The following is a 24,768-nucleotide window of genomic DNA, read 5'->3' on the forward strand; positions in this document are numbered from 1 at the left end:
AGGCTCTGTTCACACCTAGGCGTATATACGCCTGAAGCGCGACGCCGCAGCAGCCCCTAAGACGCTGGAGGGATGATTTTACATTGCCCTCTATGGAGATGGTTCACATCTCCACGCCGAACGCCGTACACCTGCCGCCTGAAAACAAGTCCCGGACCTTTTTTTCAGGCGGCTTTCGGCGTTCGGCATAGGAGATGTGGACCTGGGGGTAAGCTGCATTCACAATCGCTGCGTTTTGTCGCCGCAAATCGCGGTACAAAACGCCGCAATTTGTCGCCGCAATTCGCGGGACAAAACGCCACGATTAGGTACGCCAAGGTGTGAATGCAGCCTAAGACAACAAGCGTTCTGAAAAAATAAAATTTTCAAACAAAATTCTACAGGTGTGAGGCCAGCCATTGCTGGAACAGGTATCTGCGTTGAACTTAATCTCTTGCTATGGTGACAACGCCAACATGTTTAATTTCCCATCACTCTCTGTCTAAATGTACCTAAACCAGGACACAAACAGCAACATCATCCTACTTTATCCAAAACGGAAAAAAAAGTTTCGGCTGAATGTATAGTTTACCGCTTGCCGACTGCCTCACGTACATATACGTCTGTAGAATGACACAGGCAGGCAAAGCAACGTACAGGTACATTGCTTTGAATCTGCAGGCGCGCACCGTCGTGGTCTCCGTGACGGTCCCCACAAGCTCGATGTCCGCAGTGTCCCGCGATCGTGTCATGGAACGGTAGAACGGGGGGAAACCTATGTAAACAAGGCATTTCCCTGTTCTGCCTAGTGACAGGACACTGATCTACTGCTCCCTGTAATTGGGAGCACTGACTAATGTTGTGCCACTGGTAGCCCAGCCTTCCCACAGTTAGAATCACTCCCTATGACACACTTAACCCCTTCCCCGCCCCCTACTGGTTAAACCCTTCACTGCCAGTGTCATTTACACAGTAATCAGTGCATTTTTATAGCACTGATCGCTGTATAAATCACAATGGTCCCAAAATATTGTCAAAAGTGTCCGATGTGCCTGCCGCAATATCGCAGTCGCGATAAAAATCGCTGATTTCTGCCATTACTAGTAAAAAAATATATATAATAAAAATTCCATAAAACTATCCCCTATTTTGCACAAACCAATAAATATACGCTTATTTAGATTCTTTTTTACCAAAAATATGCAGAAGAATACCTATCGGCCTATATACCGTATTTATCGGCGTATACCGCGTACTTTTTTGCCCTAAAATTCAGGGCAAAATCGTGGGTGAGCGCTATACGCCGATACCCGCTTCCCGTGCCGAGTTTGAACTACTGTGCCGGTATATACCGAGCGCAGTTTACTCGGGTATAGTCGGGCAGGCTCGGCTCCTCTCGCAGTCACGTCCTGGACCTACAGGACGCACAGGACGTGACCGCGAGAGGAGCCGAGCCTGCCCGACTATACACGAGTGTACTGCGCTCGGTATATGCTGGCGCAGTAGTTCAAACTCGGCACGGGAAGCGGGGATCGAGCGGGGAGGACACCGCAAAAGGACGCCGGACCCGACAAGGAGGACACCACCGAAGCCGCAGAAGGACGCCAGACCCGACGAGGCCGCCGATGGACGCCGCGCAAGACACCAAAACTGTAAGTACTAAAATGTTTTTTTTACAGGAATGCGGGTCCACTTTAGGGGTGCGCGCTATACGCCGGAGCGCGCAATACCCCGATAAATACGGTATTTTTGGGGGATAGTTATTATAGCAAAAAGTTAAAAATATTGCTTTTTTTTTTTCAAAATTGTCGCTATTTTTTGTTTATAGCGCAAAAAATAAAAACCGCAGAGGTGATCAAATACCACCCAAATAAAGCTCCATTTGTGGAAAAAAAAGTACGTCAATTTTGTTTGGGTACAACATCGCACGACCGCGCAATTAGGCAGCCAATTCATCCGGGGCTGAAGAGGTTAATAATCAAATGGAATTATTATAACCTTCTTTTCTTTTTTTTTGCTTGTTTAGCGAAAATATAAGCAATATTGAATAAAACTGAATTTTTGATAACGATTCATAACTATTTTATAAAATGATTTCCATTTCCCACTTATTCCTATTAAAAAAAAAAAAAAGACAGTCTTGGCTGTAGTTAAACTTTACAGATATTTGTATAGTTAGTCGGAGGATCCATTATACTCAGAGTTAGTTATATCCACTAACTACATTCCCACCATCATTAAGCCTCTGTGATTTCCTATGGCTGGTATTGGAATATTGATATTTGTCTGCAGCAGCTATTGTACACTTCATTACAGAATTGATTTGTTATAATGCAGGCTGCGTATGATACGGTATGTATCCACACTAAATTGTAATGTAAATTGGCTGATTTGCTCTTTTCACTGGCCAATGTCCTGGGGGAATTATACTGTCAGATTGTGTCCCAATCTATCTGAAGATATACAGCTGGAGCTGCGTGTGTCTGCAAGGGAGGAAATGGCCAAGTTTTACCCATTCCAATATTAGTTTGTAAATGTCATGCCAAAGAAAAAAAAAAACATTTTGCGATTTGCAAAAGATTTGTCCTTGGGGAAGCAACTTAATTAAACTTATTTTAGTGCTGAGGCTTTTTACATCCAAAGGGGGCTTACAATCTAATGCCCATGCCATTGTAATACACAGTAAGGTCAGTTTAGGTGGAAGCCAGTTAGCCTGCCAATGCGTTTTTAGATTAGCTGGTAAGCGGGGCAGCCCAATCAGGCCATTACCTGCATGGAGTTTGCATGTTCTTGTGCTTGCGTGGGGTATTCTGCTTTATTCTCACACTCTGAAGACACCAAATGACAAAACACCAGTCTTCTTGTGTGAAAAGAGCCCGCCACCAACTCAGATAGTGCTTCGCTCACCTCCAATAATTGACCTATATTCTTACAGATAGGTCAAAGAACAGAGTTTACTCACTCATAGAGGGTGATGCATATGCAGGTGAATACGGGCAGGTTCACATATATTAGAAGGAACAGGTCATCACGGAGTCCCATAGGACGTAACGCGTACGGGAGGAGAAGCCACGTTCCGTTGACGTCACCCGCTGCCATTGAATCTTTAGTTTATATATATATATATATATATATATATATATAAAGAATGTAGAAACTTCCGCGCTAGGACTGGGTAAATGAGCTGCTGCCCCCTGTGTAGCCTCCCTAAGGTAGGCCGAATGAGGTTGAAGTAAGGTAGGTGTGCAGGGTGGTGGCGCTGCTTGGATGTGGTACTAATATGCCCTTATATTTAATCCAACTCCTTTAGTGGTGAGTAACTGATAAAGTGTCGGGTGCCAGTGTGCGGTGGGTTATTTATGGTCCCCTTATAATGAGTGTTGGTAGGTGGGCCCTATCCAGGCCTGTAGAATAAAGGTGCTAGTAATATGAGTAGGCTAAGGACGTGTATATTAAGGGCAACACAGCCCACTAAGTGTCCCTCCTGAGCCTCCACTCCGGTGTAAAAGTGACACACAATATTTAAATGTGACAAAAAGTGAAATAATCACAGTAGTATATAAAAGGTAAAATATATATATATATATATATATATATATATATATATATATATGTTGTGGAGAGGCGACCCCGCTTCACGGTGTATATGAGCAGTGTACGCCTGATTTTGGCAGGCATGCTGATTGCTTACCTGTGGGCCGCTTCATAATCCTCCCAGGAAGAGAGCTCAGGGCTCAGACTTGGAGACAGCTCCACCTGGCAGACAGAAAGTCTGGCCTAGGAGGTCGGGAGGGTCCCCGTAATGCCCCGTACACATGATCCGAATATCGTATGACTTTTTCTGCTTAATAGTTGCAAGTAGAAATTGAATAGGTTATTAAAGTTACAAAAATTCTCGTACGACAGGAAAAAAAATCGGAAGTGATGTCATGTGTTGTAATGTATTTGTATTATATTTTCGGACGACAACTGTACTGACTAAAGGAACATTTTCGTGCTTGTCCGATCGAATAATATCGGATGAACACAATCCGAAAATCGTACGATTCTTCCTCGGACGATCGTTTTCATCCGATAATCGGATCGTGTGCACGGGCCGTAGGAGACGGCTCCAGGAGAGCGAGAGACAGGAGGAGTCTAAGGCTGCACGTATCAGCCTGAGCGTGCATGTCTGCAGCAGGCAGATGTGGCGTACGACCGAGCAGCACGAAGATGACAGTGAGTAAGCAAGGAGGCTGAAGTGTGTGTATACAGTGATGGTGGAACCCCCTGTGAGGGATAACTGTTTGTTTTGAACTTTTCCATTTTACTTTAAATAAAAGTGAGCTGCCATGCCCTTAAAAACGCAGTCTTGAGTGGCACATTTCTGGAAATCGCATGCACCATTTGAATCAAATCACCTCGAACATTTACAATATATATATATATATATATATATATACAGCCCTCAAAAATTCCACTCGCCTGCTAGCATTTGGCGAGTGGATATTTAGGTAGGGCGAGTGAAGAAGGCAGAAGCAGCCAGGATGCTGCTGAGGCAGGAGAAGAGGTGCTCGGTGGATGCTGAGGGGATAACCCCCAACCATCCTGGCTTGCTAGCAATGTCTGCTCTCACCCCTCCTCAATGCAGACACGGATCGAACACTTTTCCGGACAGCTCCGCCCTCCGCTCCCCGCTTTCTGCCCTGGTCTCAGCGGGTCCATTGGTAAGAAATCTTGCAGCCCCTGTGTCATTTTTTTATTTGCAGCTTTTTTTTGTGCGAGCGCCAGGCACCCAGGGCATATGCCCTACATTTGCTGATGGGTGTCCCGACGCGCCGCCGCAACCGCCCGCATTGCTGTTCCAGTCCAAGGCGCCTTCTTTCTCTGCCCGTCGGGACTGTATATTTGCAAGAGGTGACAGAGCTGCTGGGGGGGGGGGTATTCGTGAGACCTGGTTGGGTATTATTGAGAGAGCTGAGGGGTATTATTGAGAGAGCTGGGGGGTATTGTTGAGAGACCTGGGGGGGTATTATTGAGAGACCTAGGTGGGTATTATTGAGAGACCGGGGGGGGGTATTATTGAGAGAGCAGGAGGGTATTATTGAGAGAACAGGTGGGTATTATTGAGAGAGCTGGGTGTATTAGTGAGAGCACTGGAGGGGCATTAGTGAGAGAGCTGGGGGGGTATTAGTGAGAGAGCTGGGGGGTATAAGTGAGAGAGCTGGGGGGTATTAGTGAGAGAGCTGGGGGGTATTAGTGAGAGAGCTGGGGGGTATTAGTGAGAGAGCTGGGGGTGTATTAGTGAGAGAGCTGGGGGGTACTAGTGAGAGAGCTGGGGGGTACTAGTGAGAGAGCTGGTGGTACTAGTGAGAGAGCTGGGGGGTACTAGTGAGAGAGCTGGGGCAGCATTAGTGGGAGAGCTGGGGCAGCATTAGTGAAAGAGCTAGGGGTATTTGGGTGCATTTGCAATCATGGCATACCCGTATATGATCTGGATAAAATATGATAATTTATAAGGGTGTTTAGGGGCGGGGCAACTAGTGGCGAGTAACTCTTAAGGCCTGGCGAGTAGCTCAGGACTTGAAATTTTGAGCCCTGTATATATATATATATATATATATATATATATATATATATATATATATATATAAATGTGTTTGTGTGTGTGTATATATATATATATATATATATATATACACACAGTAATATTTTAAAAATATTTTGTAAATATTTTATTATACCTTTTAATGTGACAACACTGCAGAAATGACACTTTGCTACAATGTAAAGTAGTGAGCGTACAGCTTGTATAATAGTGTAAATTTGCTGTCCCCTCAAAATAACTCAACACACAGCCATTAATGTCTAAACCGCTGGCAACAAAAGTGCGTACACCCCTAAGTGAAAATGTCCAAATAGGGCCTAATTAGTCATTTTCCCTCCCCGGTGTCATGTGACTCTTTAGTGTTACAAGGTCTCAGGTGTGAATGGAGAGCAGGTGTGTTAAATTTGGTGTTATCGCTCTCACTCTCTCATACTAGTCACTGGAAGTTCAACATGGCACCTCATGGCAAAGAACTCTCTGAGGATCTGAAAAAATAATTGTTGCTCTACATAAAGATGGCCTAGGCTATAAGAAGATTGCCAAGACCCTGAAACTGAGCTGCAGCACGGTGGCCAAGACCATACAGCGGTTTAACAGGACAGGTTCCACTCAGAACAGGCCTCGCCATGGTGGACCAAAGGGGTTGAGTGCATGTGCTCAGCGTCATATCCAGAGGTTGTCTTTGAGAAAAAGACGTATGAGTGCTGCCAGCATTGCTGCAGAGGTTGAAGGGGTGGGGGGGTCAGCCTGTCAGTGCTCAGACCATACGCCGCACACTGCATCAATTTGGTCAGCATGGCTGTCATCCCAGAAGGTCTTCTCTTGTAAAGATGATGCACAAGAAAACCCGCAAACAGTTTGCTGAAGACAAGCAGACTAAGGACATGGATTACCAGAACCATGTCCTGTGGTCTAAAGAGACCAAGATAAACATATTAGGTGTCAGATGGTGTCAGGTGTGTGTGGTGGCAACCAGGTGAGGAGTACAAAGACAAGTGTGTTATGCCTACAGTCAAGCATGGTGGTGGGTGTGTCATGGTCTGGGGCGGCATGAGTGCTGCCGGCACTGGGGAGCTACAGTTCATTGAGGGAACCATGAATGCCAACATGTACTGTGACATACTAAAGCAGAGCATGATCCCCTCCCTTCTGAGACTGGGCTGCAGGGTAGTATTCCAACATGATAACGAGCCCAAACACACCTCCAAGAGGACCACTGCCTTGCTAAAGAAGCTGAGGGTAAAGGTGATGGACTGACCAAGTATGTCTCCAGACCTAAACCCTATTGAGCATCTGTGGGGCATCCTCATATGGAAGGTGGAGGAGCGCAAGGTCTCTAACATCCACCAGCTCCGTGACGTCATCATGGAGGAGTGGAAGAGGACTCCAGTGACAACCTGTGATGCTCTGGTGAACTCCATGCCCAATAGGGTTAAGGCCGTGCTGGAAAATAATGGTGGCCACACAAAATGTTGACACTTTGGGCCCAATTTGCACATTTTCACTTGGGGTGTACTCACTTTTGTTGCCAGTGGTTTAGACATTAATGGCTGTGTTGAGTTATTTTGAGGGGACAACAAATTTACACTGTTATACAAGCTGTACACTCACTACTTTACATTGTAGCAAAGTGTCATTTCTTCAGTGTCGGCACATGAAAAGATAGAATAAAATAATTACAAAGATGTGAGGGGTGTACTCACTTTTGTGACATACTCTATTTTAAACTGAATGGGTTGTTTTACAAGGTGAGGGTTCACATATATTTTCAAAAGCGTTAATGTTGACTGAGAGAGTTTAATTTCTCCTTAACCACTTCCAGACCACTCACTGTCGTTCTACGTCGCTACTTTGAAGAGGAATATCGTCGTTATGGCAGCAGCTAGCTACCATAACCCTGGGATCCTCTTCAAGAGCGGGCAATCCGCTTTCCGATAAAAGTGGTCTCTGCGGCGGATTCACCGCAAGATCACTTTTATCGTGGCTGGAGAGGACCCTCTCGCCGCACTCCGGTGCCCTCCGACGCTGTCAGTAGCGGTGGAGGCAATCATGTTCTTCTACCTGGCTTGGCATAGAGACGAGCGAGGGGACGATCTCCCCCATCCGTCTCCATACCATAGCAGGGCGAAAGTGACGTCAAAACATCACTTCTGCCCCTAGGCTCTTAAAGGGACATTCATTTATTTATTTTTATTGTAATTTATTGTAAATATGAGATCTGAGGTCTTTTTGACCCCAGATCTCATATTTAAGAGGACCTGTCATCCGGTGCCCTCCGCCGATTACCGGAGCCGTCGGCAGCGGGGGAGGCGATCCGGCCCTCTCTGTTGCTGGGTATGGAGATGAGTGAAGGGAAGATGGCCCCCAGCCATCTCCATATCACTGCAGGGCGGAAGCGACGCCAAAACGACACTTCGTCCATAGCTCTTAAAGGGACATTTTTAATAAATTTTTTAGAATGACATCATTTTTTTATTTTTATTTTTTATCATATTTTAGTCCAAATATAAGATCTGAGGTCTTTTTGACCCCAGATCTCATATTTAAGAGGACCTTTCATGCTTTTTTCTATTACAGGGTATGTTTATATTCCTTGTAATAGGAATAAAAGTGACCCAAAAAAAAATAAAGTAAAATAAATAAAATATTTTTTATTTTATTTTTTTAAAGTGCCCCGTCCCGACAAACTCGCGTGCAGAAGCGAATGCATACGTGAGTAGCGCCTAAACATGAAAATGGTGTTCAAACCACACAAGTGAGGTATCGGCCCGATCGTTAGAGCGAGAGCAATAATTCTAGCCCTAGACCTCCTCTGTAACTCAAAACATGCAACCTGTAGAATTTTTTAAACGTCGCCTATGGAGATTTTTAAGGGTAAACGTTTGTCCCCATTCCACCACGAACGGGCGCAATTTTGAAGCGTGACATGATGGGTATCAATTTACTCGGTGTAACATTATCTTTCAAAGTATAAAAACAAAAATTGGGCTAACTTTACTGTTGTCTTATTTTTTTATTAAAAAAAGTGATTTTTTTGCGCTTGTAAGACCGCTGCGCAAATGCGGTGTGACAGAAAGTATTGCAACGACCACCATTTTATTCTCTAGGGTGTTAGAAAAAAAATATATATATTATGTTTGGGGGTTCTAAGTAATTTTCTAGCAAAAAAAATGTTTTTAACTTGTAAACACCAAATCTCAGAAAGAGGCTCGGTCCTTAAGTGGTTAAATAGTTTGTTGGGGGTCAAGCTAGCTCAAACAATCTCCTTTACTAACTGCTGTCTTTGCTGTCAGCGCTGTATAAACTCTATATAGCATCAGCTACATATAGGGCCAGATTCTCGTAGGAGTTACGCCGGCGTATCTCCAGATACGCCGTTGTAACTCTGAGTTTGAGGCGTCGTATCTATGCGCCTGATTCTTAGAATCAGTTACACATAGATATGTCTTAGATCCGACCGGCGTAAGTCTTTTACGCCGTCGTATCTAAGTTGCATATTTACGCTGGCCGCTAGGTGTCGCTTCCGTCGATTTACGCGTCGAATATTGTAATGAGCTAGATACGCCGATTCTCAAAACGTACGTGCGGCCAGCGCTTTTTTTTAAGTTGTTTACGTTATGCTTTTTTGGGCATAAAGTTACCCCTGCAATATGAGGCGTAGATGAGGCGTACCAATGTTAGGTATGGACGTCGGAACAGCGGTGAATTGTTCACGTTTTACGTCATTTGCGTAAGTCATCCATGAATGGGGCTGGACGTAAGTTACGTTCACGTCGACTAGGCATCGAGCGGGCGCAATTTAATTTGAATATTCAACGTGATACTGAGCATGCGCCTTTCAAAAAAAGCGTCAATTACGTGGGGTCACGATTCATTTCCATAAAACACGCCCACCACTTCCACATTTAAATTAGGCGGGCTTACGCCAGCCCAGTTACACTACGCCGGCGTAACTTAAAGTGCAAGTTCTTTGAGAATACAGGACATGGGGCCAGATTCTCAAAGGCGTTACGACGGCGCAACACCATTAGCGCCGTCGTAACTCCTCATCTGGCCCCAGGTATCTATGCGACTGATTCTTAGAATCAGTTGCGCATAGATACCCATTAGATCTGACATGCGTAAGGCTGTTACGCTGTCAGATCTTAAAAGTATTTTTTTTTCCCGCCGCTAGGTGTCGCATCGTCGTTTTCCCCGTTGTCTATGCAAATGAGGTAAGTACGCGAGATTCCCGAACCTACGCGCGTCCGACACTGAGAATTTACGTCGTTTCCGTAGCGTACGCGACGCGTAAGGTTGCCCCTGCTATTAGCAGGGGCAACCAATGTTAACTATGGCCGTTGTTCCCGCGTCGAAGTTTAAAAAAAATACGTTGTTTGCGTAAGACGTCCGTGAATGGCGCTGGACGCCATTTACGTTAACGTCTAAGCAAATGACGTCGGGGCGACGTCATTTAGCGCAATGCACGTCGGGTAATTTACCCGACGGAGCATGCGCAGTACGCTCGGCGCGGGAGCGCGCCTAATTTAAATGGTGCCCGCCCCATTTGAATTGGGCGGGCTTGCGCCGAGCGAATTAACGATACACCGCCGCAAGTTTACAGGTAAGTGTTCTGAGAATCAGGATGTAAACCTGTAAACCTGCGGCGGTGTAGCGTACAGCACATACATTACGCTGCCCAGGAGCAACGTTAATGTATGAGAATCTGGCCCATGGCGCTCTAAGTTACGGCGGCGTAGTGTATCATAGATGCGCTACGCCTGCCTAAAGATAGGCGATTCTACGAGAATCTGGCCCACAGTATACAGAGTTGTGTACCAGTTGCAGTATGAGGACTTCCTGTCCCATTCCCGAAAGTAAAGTATAAAGTAATACAACTATAAAATGTTATAAGGGTCCATCATATCTGCTGACCTATTGCATCTCTTCCAACGTATCTCCTTTAAGTGTGTCAAAATTCCTCCCCAGCTGCCAGCCTTTAACTCAAATAACGTCCGCAGTGCCGCCACCTCCACTGACAAAACTGAGCTACAGGCAGTTTGTGCTACTTAAAGGCAGCGCCATATGGGGTGGGCAGTGCCGGCCAATAATTCCAACCTGTGGACCACAGAAGAAAGTGCTAATGCCAATCACGAGTCAAACAACGATCCCATTAAATAATGAATGCCATTCATGGCCTACCCATAGGCAGGATCAGGGGGGTAATAAGGCAGACCTGTCATTACACGGGCAAACTTTAACTGACACTGGCGGGTTTTTTTTACCGATAATTTGTGACATTTTCCAGTCACTTTATCTTTTTTTTTTACCAGGAAAGCAAAAATAACAAATGCTGCAGGCTGCCTCTAGAGAATATTAGGGTGATTTTTTTTTGATCCTTGGACCTCATTGATTTGAAGGCTGATGTAGTGCAAAGGGTCGCTTATTAGTGGCGTCTGTCAGTGCTGTAATGTTTTTGTTATTTTCAGTCATTTGTTCGTACTGACATCATGTCATTACAGAATGGTGCTGTTCAGGCCCTGCCTCGGCTGTTCGTTAGCGTGTGTTTAATGAGCAGCTTAATTGAGCTGTCTAGTAAGGCCACCTGTCACCCTTCGGACTTATTAACATATTAATGGCTCGACATTGTGTTCCCTGACAGGCAACAGGGTTTACTGATTTGATGTCTGGACACGGGGATTTAAGGAAGGAACGAGCGGGGAGTATTGGGAAGGAGGTTTTAAAAAATGCAGGTTAACTCGTTGCCTCCCAAGCCTTTTGTGGAAGTCCTCGGGCTGCCCAGCAGGGAGCCCGGCCGCAGCCTAGTGAACAGGTTTTAGCCATTCGTTGGGAGGGTTTTCAGCAGTTGAAAATATGATGTCTGGGCGTGAAGACCCACAATGAACACATTGCGCCAATAAAGACAGGGGACCCCAGAGTAACAATTTCAGCTTAAGATCTGCCTTTCTTGGCTGTTGAACTTTAACCCTTTGTTCGCAGACAGAATAGGAATAGCGTGAGCCGATCTCGCCAATGTCTCAATTGACTCTGGAAAAAGATGAAAATATACATTTGTCAATCGGCATTTGAAACTATTAGTAAAAGGATTGGAGGAAGTGCAATACTTACTTCTTGCTTCCCAAGCCTTACTCCACAGAAGCCATTGTTTTCGTCCACCACACCGATGATGGCCAACAAGTCCGAAACAGCTGTGTGCAGTTTGAAAGAAATGGCTCTATAGCTTTTGGTTGTATTTGTGCTATAAACCATTAGCTCAAGATGCACAGTGGCATTAAGGAATGATCTGCATGCCTCTGGCCAGGGCCGCCATCAGGAATTATGGGGCCCCTTACATAGCTTCAGGCATGGGCCCACTGGAGCAGAGAACCACCGGGGGGGGGGGGGGGGTGCTGCCGCCTGAAATTGAGAAGCGGGGGGGGGGCCCTTTACAAAAAATAAATAAAAAATAAAGAAAAATATATATATAAAATAAATTATAAAAAAAGGGGGGTAGCCATCCGGGGCCCTGGGGACCTCTGGGCCTTTTAATAAAAAAATAAATAAAAATAAACTAAAATAAACATTTATAAAAAAAGGGGGGGGTTACCACATGGGGCCCTGGGGACCTCTGAGCTCTTTAATAAAAAAAACTATATATATATATATATATATATATATATATGAAAAAAGGGGGGGTTGCCATCCGGGGGCCCTGGGGACCTCTGGGCCCTTTAATTATATATATATATATATATATATATATATATATATATATATATATATATATATATATATAAAAAGAGAAAAAATTATAAAAAAAAAGAAAAGGGGGGGGGGGGTTGCCATCCGGGCCCCTGGGGACCTCTGGGCCCCTTACAGGTGTACTGCCTGTACCCCCCTGATGGCGGCCCTGCCTCTGGCCACTATCCTAAATCAATTCATTTCATCCACTCTGGGCTACAGTGAACTTTCCCCTATCCAAAAAAAAAAATGAAAATTCTTATGGACAAGTATATATACTGTATACTGTACAGTGGGTAAAATACCATATTTATCGGCGTATACCGCGCACTTTTTTGCCCTGAAAATCAGGGCAAAATCGTGGGTGCGCGATATACGCCGATACCCGCTTTCCCGCGCCGAGTTTGAATACTGCGCCAGCATATACCGAGCGCAGTACACTCGTGTATAGTCGGGCAGTCTCGGCTCCTCTCACGCTGACGTCCTGGACGTACAGGACGTCAGCGCGAGAGTAGCCGAGCCTGCCCGAGAGTATACACGAGTGTACTGCGCTCGGTATATGCCAGCGCTAGGGTTGCCACCTCATCCCTTTAAAACAGAACACATATGAATTACACAGGTTCTGTGGCTAATTAAGGTGGTAATTAGACGCATTTGGTGCCTTACCTGCATTAAATTAGCCTCAGAACCTGTGTAATTAATATGTGTTCTGTTTTAAAGGGATGAGGTGGCAACCCTAGCCGGCGCAGTATTCAAACTCGGCGCGGGAAACGAGCGGGGAGGACGCCGCAGAAGACGCCGGACCCGACGAAGAGGACACCCGAAGCCGCAGACGGACGCCGGACCCGACGAGGCCGCCGATGGACGCCGCGCAAGACACCAAAACTGGAAGTACAAAAATCTTTTTTCCACAGGAATTTCGGGTCCACTTTAGGGGTGCGCGCTATACGCGGGAGCGCGCTATACCCCAATAAATACGGTAAGTTTTGAACAACATTACCATTTTTCTAAGTAAATATATTTCTAAAGGTGCTATTGACATGAAATTTTCGACAAATTGTAGATATCAACGAGGGATGAGCTTTATGTTAGACTCGAACATTGGCTGTTCGCCCGTTTGGCGAACAAACAATTTGGGGTGTTCGCGGCAAAGTCTATGGGAGAAATCAAAATTGCTAATTTAAAAAGTTAAAGGGGTTGTAAAGGATTTTTTTCCCCCTAAATAGCTTTCTTTATAGAAGTCCTCCTTCACTTACCTCATCCTTCAATTTTGCTTTTAAATGTCCTTATTTCTTCTGAGAAATCCTCACTTCCTGTTCTTCTGTCTGTAACTCCACACAGTAATGCAAGGCTTTCTCCCTGGTGTGGAGAAAGCCTCTTCAGGGGGCGAGCAGGCAAGTCAGGATGCTCTCTACTTTGCAGATAGAGAAAGGAGATGTGTGTTAGTGGGCGTCCTGACACTCCTGCTTGCCCCCTCCCCCCTCAAGAGGCTTTCTCCACACCAGGCTGTAAGGCTGGGTTCACACTACTACACTACTTTCATCCTACTTTGCTCTGCTACATTGGTCCTACATTTATCCTACATTGGTCCTACATCCATCCTACTTTCATGAACAGGATACTACTTTGGTCCGACTTCAATGATATTCAATGGGCCTGAAGTAGGATCAATGTAGGACCAAAAGTAGTACAGGGAGCATTTTCAAAGTCGGACCGACTTGTGTAGGACGCTACAAGACGCTCTCATAGGGAAACATTGAACACAGAGCAAAGTAGGATGAAAGTAGTGTCGTAGTGTGAACCCAGCCTAAAGGGAAAAAAAATTCCTTTACAACGCCTTTAATATGCAAGTTATTGTCATAAAAAGTGTTTGGGGACCTGTGTACGAGGCTTTCCGTCAAGAAAACTGCCCAAAATGTTGACAAAAAAAAACCTGCTCTCTATTTTCTCGTTGTGATTCTCGGCAGTGTTTTCCTGCCGAGAAACCCGAGATTGTGTATACTTCACTGTCGCCGTGGAAACCCGCGCATGCTCGAAATGACTTCAACGCATGCGCGGTAGCTTCCTAGGTATAGGTAGGTTGTAGCAAGATGTCAGCGACGGCACCGAATGTGACAAGCGCACGCTTGTCGTAGTCGATGATGTCACCGCGTTCGTTCTATTCAAAAGAAAGAGAGTGTCTGTACACTCGGCCGGCAAGAGATTCTTGCCAAGAATTGTCGTCAGGAAAAACAACGTTTTTTTTTTCCTGACGAGATTCTGGGCCGTGTGTACAAGGCTTAAAGGGGTTGTAAAGGTAAAAAAAATATTCCCTAAATAGCTTCCTTTACCTTAGTGCAGTCCTCTTTCACTTACCTCATCCTTCCATTTTGCTTTTAAATGTCCTTATTTCTTCTGAGAAATCCTCACTTCCTGTTTTTCTGTTTGTAACTCCACACAGTAATGCAAGGCTTTCTTTCCTGGTGTGGAGAAAGCCTCTTGAAGGGGGGAGGGGGCAAGCAGGAGAGTCAGGACACTCTCTACTTTGCAGATAGAGAAAGGAGCTGTGTGTTAGTGGGTGTGCTGACACTCCTGCTCGCCCCCTCCCCCCTCAAGAGGCTTTCTCCACACCAGGGAGAAAGCCTTGCATTATAGTGTGTAGTTACAGACAGAAGAACAGGAAGTGAGGATTTCTCAGAAGAAAAAAGGACATTTAAAAGCAAAATTGAAGGATGAGGTAAGTGAAGGAGGACTGCACTATGTAAAGGGAAAATAATAATTCCTTTACAGCCCCTTTAATATGCAAGTTATTGTCATAAAAAGTGTTTGGGGACCTGGGTTCTACCCCAGGGGACATGTATCAATGCAAAAAAAAATTTTTTTTAAAGCTGAAGGTTATTTGGGAGCAGTGATTTTAATAATGCTTAAAGTGAAACAATAAAAGTGAAATATTCCTTTAAATATCGTACCTGGGGTGTGTGTATAGTATGCCTGTAAAGTAGCGCATGTTTCCCATGTTTAGAACTGTCCCTGCACAAAATGAAATTTCTAAAGGAAAAAAAGTAATTTAAACTAACTACTCGCGGCTATTCATGAATTGTCGGGTCCCGGCAATACAGATCAAAGTCATTGAAAAAAACAAACCAAAAAAAACCCTTCAGGTCTGGTATGAATTTTAAGGAGAACCCCGCACCAAAATAAAAATAAATGGCATAGGGTCCCTCCAAAAATCCATACCAGACCCTTATCCGAGCATGCAACCTGGCAGGCTGCAGAAAAAGAGGGGGGAATGAGAGAGCGCCCCCATCTCCTGAACTGTACCAGGCCACATGCCCTCAACATGCCCTCAACATTTTGATGGAGACAAGGGCCTCATCCCCACAACCCTTGCCGGTGGTTTGCCGGGGGTTACCCAATGACGTGGACAGGTGACCCCGCCCCCTCTTACGCATCGTGTGGAGTGGAGATTGCAGCAATGCTGGACATCGGATCACTGCAGACATAGAGAATGGATTACAACGCTGGAATGGTTTTTTTATTTTTTATTTTTTTATTTTTAATAAAGGATTTCTCCCAACTGTGTCTGTGTGGTTTTTAACATTTTTGACACTTTCTTTTGTAAAATGGTAGGGGTACAATGTACCCCTTACCAATTCACATGGGGGACTGGAATTTGGGGGGTCCTCTTTGTTAAAGGGGACTTCCAGATTTCGATAAGCCCCCCACCCGCAGACCCCCACAAACACCGGGCAAAGGTTGTGGGGATGATTCGAATTTTTAAAATTTTATGTCGTTTGCGTAAGTCGTTCGTGAATAGGGCTGTACGTAAGTTACGTTCACGTCTAAAGCATTGACGATTTGCGGCGTAATTTCGAGCATGCGCACTGGGATTCTTTCACGAACGGCGCATGCACCGTTCGTCAAAACCGTCAAATATGTGGGGTCACACTAAATTTAAATAAAACACGCCCACATCATCCACATTTGAATTAGGTGGGCTTACGCCGGACCACATACGTAACATAGGGCGCAAGTTCTTTCTGAATACGGAACTTGCGCCCTAATTTACGGCGGCGTAACATATCTGAGATATGTTACGCCCGCCGAGAAGATACACCAATGTATCTGAACCCGGGCCAGTAACTAACTGACTAGCCTGCCTGCCTGCCTGCTCTATTTAACTCCAAAAAATTACACTCTCTCTGTCAACCACCGCAACACACTACACAAGGCCGACTTCCAGGCGGCCTTATATAGTGTGGGGCGTGTACTAAACCCCCCGAGCCAAAATTGGCCAAAGCCACCCTGCCTTTGGCCAATTATGGCTCTCCGTTTTTTTGCAAGCTGTGATTGGCCAAGCATGCGGGTCAAAGTGCATGCTTGGCCAATCATCAGCCAGCAATGCACTGCGATGCCGCAGTGAATTATGGGCCGTGACACGCCACTCGAATTTGGCGTGAACGGCCCATAACGTTTGTAATTCGACGAACGATCGAACATACGATGTTCGAGTCGAACGTGAGTTTGACTCGAACACGAAGCTCATCCCTACTGTCACCAAAGAACCCGTACAAGGATCTTCATGGTGGAATAACTTGGTATTAAATTAATGAAAGCTGCAGATTTGAAATTATGGAAAATTACTTTTAAAAATGACATGAACTGGTAAAAAGTGTATATGAAATTTTTGGGAATGGGTTTACATAAACTTTGATGTGTCTTGGTCCTCACCTGTGGTAAGTAAAGTGCCACACAGGTGGCTGCAAAGCTGGTCATCATTTTTCAACATAATTAAAATGGTTGAAGAGTGGTTAGATTTAGCTTTACCTGTAAATAACAGCTGTGCCCATTCAGGACAAACTGCCACTTTTAACCACAGATCACATGGAGTATAGAGGACAATGAGACGGAGATAGGTGATACCTGCACTGCGGTCTGCGGTGACAATGACACCTTCTGTGTGCTCCAGTCCTCCGCCATTGTTTATCAACTGCTTTTCTTTCCAATTAACCAGCTTGTGCAAACAAACACTGTGTTGTTGTACCATCCCGGGGTTAGTAAGTGTGTGTGGTTGTGTACATACTGTATATACTTATTTCTCACTGTGACATCATACCCTCATAGCTTTTTCTACATAGGAAATGAGAAGAACATCCAGATATTGCTCACGAAGAATCCAGCTATTTAAAAAAGCATACTGAAAGAAAAATAATTGAAATAAAATAATAATGCTCGTTAATTCTACTTTTATCCCTGACTCTGGCGCTCTCCTCTTCTCTCCTCCATTCCAGGCTGTGGGCGATTCCTCTGCATCATCATGTACAATGTAGAGCTATTAGTCCTGCATTGTATGTAAAGAAGGTAAGAATGTGACTGATGCCAGGAGCACTGTAGCACCCTCTACCAAGGTAGGTGCTAGAGGTGAGATTTTTGGTGAGTGCAGGTCAATTTAGGCAGGCTGTGTGGGCTGGGAGTGACTCAGAGTAGGCTGGTAACTCACAGATAGCATCACTTCTCAGGTTACCTCCCTCTGGCGTCTAGAGGATTCTAGAAGAGAGGAGGGGAAGAGAGGGGGAGCTGCCCGGGGGGGTTTTAAGGAGCCATGACCAATCCCCAACTTGGATTGGCAGGATGCAAGCCTCCTTAAATACCTGGAGTCAGCCCCATTGGGCACTGAGCACTGCGCACCGGATGGGATACTGGTGTGGGCGGTGCGTTCTCTCCCGTGGGAAGTATATAGGGTAGTTTGGTAGGTCATTTGGCCTTGTGGTGGCACTGGTGGTACTACCCCTTGTTTCTTTCTGTGGATGGTGCAGTTGGACTGGTAAGCCTGTTCAGGGCCGCCATCAGGGGGGTACAGGCAGTACACCTGTAAGGGGCCCGGAGGTCCCCAGGGGCCCGGAGGGAGGCCCACAGGGCCCTAGATGGCAACCCCCCTTTTTTATATAAAAATATATATATATTTTTTTAATATATTTTTATTTTATTTTTTATTAAAGAGACAATTTTATTTAGAGGTCCGGAGGTCCCCAGGGCCCCGGATGGCAACCCCCCTTTTTCTTATTTATTTTTTATAAAAAAAATATATATATATTTTTTTTAATATATTTTTATTTTATTTTTTATTAAAGGGACATTTTTTTTAATTTTTTTTAGGGGTCCAGAGGTTCCCAGGGGCCTGGAGGCCCACAGGGCCCCGGATGGCAACCCCCCCCCTTTTTTTTTTTTATAAAAAAAAAAATATTTTTTTATATATTTTTATTTAAATTTTTATTAAAGGACCACTTTTTTTTTAGGGGTTATTTTTATTTTTTTTATATATATTTTTTATTTTTTTAATTAAAGGGCCCAGAGGTCCCAGATAGCAACCCCTCTTTTTTTGTAATGTCTTTTTATAAGAAAAATAAATATTTGTATGTATATATATATATATATATATATATACATACAGTACAGACCAAAAATTGGGACAACTTCTCATTCAAAGAGTTTTCTTTATTTTCATGACTATGAAAATTGTAGATTCACACTGAAGGCATCAAAACTATGAAGTAACACATGTGGAATTATACATAACAAAAAAGTGTGAAACAACTGAAAATATATTTCATATTCTAGGCTCTTCCACCTTTTGCAGCAGACACATCTCTAGAACTGGTAAGAGGAGACTGTGTGAATCAGGCCTTCATGGTAGAATATCTGCTAGGAAACCACTACTAAAGAAAGGCAACAAGCAGAAGAGACTTGTTTGGGTAAAGAACACAAGGAATGGACATTAGACCAGTGGAAATCTGTGCTTTGGTCTGATGAGTCCAAACTTGAGATCTGGTTCCAACCCCCGTGTCTTTGTGCGACGCAGAAAAGGTGAACGGATGGACTCTACATGCCTGGTTCCCACCGTGAAGCATGGAGGAGGAGGTGTGATGGTGTGGGGGTGCTTTGCTGGTGACACTGTTGGGGATTTATTCAGAATTGAAGGCATACTGAACCAGCATGGCTACCACAGCATCTTGCAGCGGCATGCTATTCCATCCGGTTTGCGTTTAGTTGGACCATCATTTATTTTTCAACAGGACAATGACCCCAAACACACCTCCAGGCTGTGTAAGGGCTATTTGACCAAGAAGGAGAGTGATGGGGTGCTGCGTCAGGTGACTACCTCTTGAAGCTCATCAAGAGCATGCCAAGAGTGTGCCAAGCAGTAATCAAAGCAAAAGGTGGCTACTTTGAAGAACCTAGAATATGAAATATATTTTCATTTGTTTCACACTTTTTTGTTATGTATAATTCCACATGTGTTCATTCATAGTTTTGATGCCTTCAGTGTGAATCTACAATTTTCATAGTCATGAAAATAAAGAAAACTCTTTGAATGAGAAAGTGTGTCCAAACTTTTGGTCTGTACTGTATATATATATATATATATATATATATATATATATATATATATATATATATATATATATATATATATATATATATATATATATATATATTTTATTAAAGGAAAAAAGGCAAGGAGAGAGGCGCCTCTGGGTGTAGTAGCTTAAAAACAATTTAATGGTTAAAAAACAAATACATGTGGTTGTTGCACTCACATTTGAGCAGTATGGAACAGGCACGTAAAGGTTTCTTTTAGGCTGGGTGAGCTGTCATCCGAGGAGGTAAGTTCCTTTTCCAGTCAGAGGGAGCGCTGTGCGGGGAGGTCACTATTTCATCCGAAGGATGGCATCCATGGGGATGTAGATGGTTCTCAACCCGAGGTCTGGAGCGCACGTGGAAGGCTGGCGAGGGCGGATGACGTCACTGGTATGCGACGCGTTTCAGAGTCTCAAAAACAGCTGATGGATTTTGCTGCTTACACTCCTTTCTCAAGCATAGCGGAGGAGGGGCACGGAACTAGTATTTATTGGTGTGGAGGGGGCGGAGCAAGGCGAAGGTGGGGCGGGACGGAATGCGGAGTGATGTGAAGGAAGGAAGTGTGGGCGTGAATCAAGGAGTGTCAATGTGTGAATAGGAGACGGGCGTATAGGACGAGGGCGGGCAATGAGAGATTAAGTTAGATCTAAACGAACGGGGGGAGGAGGAGGGGCCGTGAATGGGACTAAGGTGGAATGTGATGGGAAGTGTCAGAACGGGGAGAGGACGGGGACAGTGTTGGAGGAGAATTAAGTGTAGTGTGAACGCAATGAGGGACAATGATGGATAAGTAATGAATGAGGGTGTGTGGGCTGCACTTATATGAATAAGAATAATAAGAATAAAGGGAACTAGTGAGAACGATGTTTAGGTCACAAGTGCAGTATAAGTGGCAGGGGGGGCCATGTGGTGAGGAATATGTGTGGGGAGCTGATATTATTGACTATGATGTGATGGATATATAATATGATTTAATATGATACTGACTGTAGGTGAATTTGATTTTAGTCAGTATATAGTAGGTGGAGGAATAAGGTGGGAGTAATGGCACTAATATACCATGGGGTAGGGTGTGGGTGGCTGAGGATGTAAAAAAGGGGGGGGGGGAAAGAAAGGGAGAAGGGGGGGGGGAGAAAAAGGGGGGGGTGGGGGAGGGACGGGGGGAGGGAGGGGGGCGCTGAAAAAGGAAGGATAGTGGGGGAAAAAAAAGAGAAAGAAGAAGAAGTGGGGAAGGGGGGGGGGGAGAGGGGTGGGGAGGAAACAAGAGACAGAAAGGGGGAGGGGGAAAGGGAGGGAGAGGGAATGAGGGGGAGGGGTGGGGGGGGGGGGGAGAGTGATCCATGGGGTGTGCACAGTATATATACCCACCAGGAAGACCCACCAGGAAGACCGATAGTGGCAGCCATGGACAGCGTCACCACTGGTCTCAGTCTCTATATTGACCAATTTCTCCAACCCATAGTCTCCCAATTACCATCTTTCATACGTGACAGCTCACACCTTTTGGAACTATTGTCGCACTACCAGTGGGAACCCTCCTACAGTTGGCTGTCCTTGGACGTATGTTCATTGTACACATCCATACCACATTCTTTCGGACTAATGGCCCTAGAACAATCCCTTCTCCAGGAACCACTACTCAACCCCCGCCAGGCCAATTTCATCCATAAAGCCACCAACTTCTGCTTGACACATAACTATTTCACCTTTGACGGCACCTTCTACCAGCAAATCCAGGGGACTGCCATGGGAGCCAATTTTGCCCCCTCATACGCTAATCTCGCGATGGGTTTCTGGGAGAACCATCACATTTTCAATAACAACCCCTTTACATCGCATATTGCCTTCTTCGGAAGGTATATCGATGATATCCTTATCATCTGGGATGGCCCCACCGACTCCATCAAACCGTTTGTAGAATACTGTAATCACAATTCCTACGGCCTGTCATTCACCTCTGTTTCTGATCCCCTCACCATGGCTTTCCTGGACCTCGAGTTGAGACATGAAGACCATACCATCTGCACTAAGACCTACACAAAACCTACAGCTGGTAACTCTTACTTGCACTATAAAAGCTGCCACCTATCCAACTGGACCAACAATATCCCCAAAGGACAGTTTTGTCGACTAAGACAAAACTGTACCAAAGATTCTGACTATATTACTCTCAGCCAAAATCTCAAACAGAAGTTTAGAGACAAACAATATCCGGAAAAATTGATAGAAGATGCCTTCAATCACTATTTAAACAAACCAACCCCCAAAGCAAAGAAAAACACCGATGACTGCTCCACCAGGTTTTTGACCACCTACCACCAAAAACATAAAAATATGGAAGCTATTATTTCCAAACACTGGAATATCTTGCTACAAGATCCTCATCTGAAATCGATCCTTCCTGCTCGTCCAAAAGTGATTTACAGAAGAGCACCAAATCTAAAAAGCAAAATCGCCCCCAGCAAACTGAAATACACCCCAAACCTACCCGCTGTGCCCTGCCTCATACCTCTGGTCGGCATGTACCAATGCCGTAAACCACTATGCAAAACATGCCATTTTGTCAAACATGGACAAAAAAGCTTTCAAACCAAACAAAAAACTTACCATTTGAAGGAATTCTTCAATTGCTCTTCGGACTTCGTCGTGTATGCCCTCACCTGCCCTTGCGGCTTGCTGTATGTGGGCCGCACCATTCGACCCCTGAGACAACGTTTTGGGGAACATCGAAGAAACATAGAAGGCGGCACCGACCCCCACAGTGTGCCTAAACACTTTACCACCACACACCAGCAATCAACCACAGGACTCTCAGTATGGGTTATAGAACAAATTAGCAACATCTTCACCCCAGCAGAAAGATTTAAAAAACTATGCGCCAGGGAAACGTATTGGATATACACCCTAGATGCCCTCTCTCCGGGTGGCATCAACGAAAGCATTGAGATTGCCACCATTCTATAACCCACTTATCACTATAACTTTATACCTTTATACATTTGCCCTCCCAAATACAGGTTCACGGGCATACATACGCTCCCCCTGTACATATCCGTAATTTTACACCTTTCATTCATACCTCCTTTTACTATATACTACGTACTATTATGCAGGTTGTGTATATGTATTTATATATTTATTTATTTATTTATGTATGTCTATACCACTGTATATATGAATCCTCTGCTGTTCTACTTCTGAACACCTAGCGCGTATGTAGACAATTTTTTATCTTTGTATTCTCTAAGGATCCATTTAATTAGACTCTATATCCACATGCTGTTGTACAGATACTGTGCACACTTTATGGACTCCATATCCACATGTTGTTGTATATATACTGTGCACACCCCATGGATCACTCTCCCCCCCCCCCCCCACCCCTCCCCCTCATTCCCTCTCCCTCCCTTTCCCCCTCCCCCTTTCTGTCTCTTGTTTCCTCCCCACCCCTCTCCCCCCCCCCTTCCCCACTTCTTCTTCTTTCTCTTTTTTTTCCCCCACTATCCTTCCTTTTTCAGCGCCCCCCTCCCTCTCCCCCCCCCCCCCCCCGCCCCCCCCTTTGTTGTTTCCCCCCCCCCCCTTTCTTTCCCCCCCCCCCCCCTTTTTTACATCCTCAGCCACCCACACCCTACCCCATGGTATATTAGTGCCATTACTCCCACCTTATTCCTCCAGCTACTATATACTGACTAAAATCAAATTCACCTACAGTCAGTATCATATTAAATCATATTATATATCCATCACATCATAGTCAATAATATCAGCTCCCCACACATATTCCTCACCACATGGCCCCCCCTGCCACTTATACTGCACTTGTGACCTAAACATCGTTCTCACTAGTTCCCTTTATTCTTATTATTCTTATTCATATAAGTGCAGCCCACACACCCTCATTCATTACTTATCCATCATTGTCCCTCATTGCGTTCACACTACACTTAATTCTCCTCCAACACTGTCCCCGTCCTCTCCCCGTTCTGACACTTCCCATCACATTCCACCTTAGTCCCATTCACGGCCCCTCCTCCTCCCCCCGTTCGTTTAGATCTAACTTAATCTCTCATTGCCCGCCCTCGTCCTATACGCCCGTCTCCTATTCACACATTGACACTCCTTGATTCACGCCCACACTTCCTTCCTTCACATCACTCCGCATTCCGTCCCGCCCCACCTTCGCCTTGCTCCGCCCCCTCCACACCAATAAATACTAGTTCCGTGCCCCTCCTCCGCTATGCTTGAGAAAGGAGTGTAAGCAGCAAAATCCATCAGCTGTTTTTGAGACTCTGAAACGCGTCGCATACCAGTGACGTCATCCGCCCTCGCCAGCCTTCCACGTGCGCTCCAGACCTCGGGTTGAGAACCATCTACATCCCCATGGATGCCATCCTTCGGATGAAATAGTGACCTCCCCGCACAGCGCTCCCTCTGACTGGAAAAGGAACTTACCTCCTCGGATGACAGCTCACCCAGCCTAAAAGAAACCTTTACGTGCCTGTTCCATACTGCTCAAATGTGAGTGCAACAACCACATGTATTTGTTTTTTAACCATTAAATTGTTTTTAAGCTACTACACCCAGAGGCGCCTCTCTCCTTGCCTTTTTTCTAGAAATTGGAACATGGTCTCTGTTCCCCTCTGATGGCAGCCCTGGAAGTATTTTACCCATCTCAATTTTTAACACAGACTTCTTGATAAGTTTATCCAAAACTGTCACATTCTGACTTTTATTACCATGCTGTGTTTATGCTGTATCTGACACCCAAGGTTTATGTGTACCTATGCGCATTATTTACTTGTCTCTCTATTTTATTAAAGGGGCCAGGGCCCCAGATGGCAACCCCCCTTTAAAAAAAAAAATGGCTACCCCCCTTTTTTTTTCTTTATTTTTTTTTTATAAATGTTTATTTTTATTTTTTTATATATATTTTTTTATTTTTTTTAATTAAAGGGCCCAGAGGTTTCTTTTTTTTTTTTATTATTAAAGGGCCAGATGGCTACCCCCTTTTTTATATATATTTTTCTTTATTTCTTCTTTTTTTGTAAAGGGCCCCCCCGCTTCTCAATTTGCGGCAGCACCCC

The sequence above is a fragment of the Rana temporaria genome, chromosome 2 (genome assembly GCF_905171775.1).
Source record: "Rana temporaria chromosome 2, aRanTem1.1, whole genome shotgun sequence".
Lineage (NCBI taxonomy): Eukaryota > Metazoa > Chordata > Amphibia > Anura > Ranidae > Rana > Rana temporaria.